General features: G+C 36.4%; 1 protein-coding gene across 1 annotated transcript in view; it reads right to left on the bottom strand.

Annotated features, from left to right (window-relative positions):
• LOC132165342 (probable cinnamyl alcohol dehydrogenase 9) overlaps positions 1 to 2,583 on the bottom strand; it is a 58,342-nt gene that overhangs the window by 40,706 nt on the left and 15,053 nt on the right. The window lies entirely within an intron of this gene.

Genomic DNA, 2,583 nt, shown 5'->3' on the forward strand with positions numbered 1-2,583 from the left:
TAAGAAATAAGTATACTACCTTCAGCCCTAGGTATTTCATCCACCCCATCACCTTCTCCATCTCCATCATGAAGGGGAGGCCTAGGTATCTCACCCACCCCGCCACCACCTTCTGCATCTCCATCATGACGGGGAGCCCTAGGTATTTCACCCACCCCGCCACCACCTTCTCCATCTCCATCATGCTGGGCAGTATTAAGTATCTCACCCACCCCGATACCACCTTCTCCATGTTGTCCTTCAACAGCTTCAAGAAATAAATGCTCATCTACTATTATAGCACTGTCCACCATATGTTCAACGTATAAATGAACATCTTGTGCTCTGTACTCAGCCATAATATTTACAAAATCTACAACGTCTGCATCACTATTTAAAGATATCACTTGATTATGTGGACTATCACCGACATTATACCAACATCTAACGTCGCTCATGTATCCTAAGTCACGAACCAACTCTTTGACTTCCCACATACTAAAATAGTCAACATCATAGCATTTCACTTCATGGACGTCGCCACCAACGTATTTAAATGGGGTATGGGTCATTGTTCCACCGTGGTGCATAATTATATTGACAGCCATATCTGTAAACATATAAATGAGTGTAAGAAAAAATATAAAAGAGTGTAAGAAAAAATATTTGTCAATACAAGAAAACACAAAAAACAATAATATCTATCTATTGCATGAAATGAAATGATTTAATAATATATATATATATATATATATATATATATATATATATATCATTAAAAATTATACATGCATGTTTTGGACTCAAGATGCCCAACTTAAGCTGATTTTGGAAGTTAGGTTGACATAGTTGGCAACCATTCAATTGGGAAAAAATGACAAAACATAATAGTAATAATAAACATATACTTTTGCACATGCATGTTATAGGTGCAAAGTGCACTTTTCGCTCATTGTTATATGTGGAAAGATCAACAAATGCATACAATACATGTAAAAAATTTCTCTTTCTATAAGAACCATTAACCTATTCAATGCCTTAAATTATGCAAAAATTCATCAATATACGTAAAAGAGGCAGGTTTAAGTTACATTTGCTACTTAATAACTTTCCATAGGATCACTATTTTGCCAAAGTCACCATTACATTATATTAATATACATGTCCATCATGCTTGCTAAATATTAAGAGAATGAGAGATTAGAAACTATCTAATCTGGAAATGTTAAAGATAAAGTTTTTTTAAAAAGAATTTTAAACAAGCTTATAAATAAATAAGTTTTAGATTATAGTAAATCCCACCAGATTGACATGAAATTTACCATGCACAATAGCATGGAGGGCATGTAATCCAAGAAAGTAGTTGAATATAGGTACAATTATATACACTTGTGAGCGTGAGAGATTAAATCTCATATTGGAAAGCTATCACAAGAGGATATAGACAATTTATCCTAGAAGACAGCTCATGAGATAATAAAACGTTCTGTTTAAGGCAAAATGTGGTTGAGCTAACTACTAAAGGAAAAAAATTTTAAATATAAAGAACAGTATATATATATATATATACCATCTTCAAATTACTATTTCATTATCAATGCCTCATCCAAATTAAATCCCATATTAAAATAACAGATAAATTAAACACCAAATTTGACTTCTACAAATTCAGAACATCAATCCCCTTCTAGAATGAGCACGGTGAGTTGTATATTGAGCAAGTTGAGTTGTACATTAAATGGAAGGAAATTAAGCCCCACAGAAAAAAAATTGATAGAATCCCTTCTGCCTAACACGACAAAATCCCCCTTGACCAACTTGCCAGTGCACACGAAAAAACAACTGTCTCATTCCAGGACCACAACCAAGGTGGACCACACCCATTGCCAATCAACAATAATATTGGCTCAAAAGTGCAATATTCGACAGATGTTGGACAAAAAAATGGTTGGGGATGAGGTTTCGACCAAAAGCTTCCAACACAACAAAAAAATTCAAAACACAACTATTAAAGGCTTCCATTTCAGTCAATCAACAAAACCCACAAAGAAATTTCGGAAAATACCTTCGTCGAAACCAGATTTTTTCCGATTCAAAATATTGTGATTTGACGGAAACCTAGCCGGAAAAGTGACGCCGAAATGGGTGATTTAACCGGTGGGTACTGTCGCCGGTGGCCTCTGTCGCCGGTGGTTCTGTCTCCGGTGGGTCCTGTCGCCGGCGGGGTGTGCGTCGGTGGCGTCTGCGTCGGTGGGTTGCCGCTTGAGGTGTATCGGGAGGCTGGTATTGTGACCGTATGAAACTTGAGGGTTTCAAAAAAGAAGCCCTCAAGTTTAAGCCAAACTCACCGTTTTGGATGGTCCAAAACGGTGAGTTTTATATCCTACGTGTCCAATGTGAACACGTAGGATACAAAAATTCCACTTAGGTGGACTTAAGTGAAACGGTTTGTTTCATTCAAATAACGGCAGTTACCAAAAATTAACGGTATGGAGTTTCTAGTAATTTCGAGTGACCCAAAGACTAAATTTCCGAAAAAAAATACCCAAGGAGTTTTTAATAAAGGCGCGTTTACCTAAGGATTTTAGATATGATTTCCCTTGA

The sequence above is a fragment of the Corylus avellana genome, chromosome ca11 (assembly GCF_901000735.1).
Source record: "Corylus avellana chromosome ca11, CavTom2PMs-1.0".
NCBI lineage: Eukaryota > Viridiplantae > Streptophyta > Magnoliopsida > Fagales > Betulaceae > Corylus > Corylus avellana.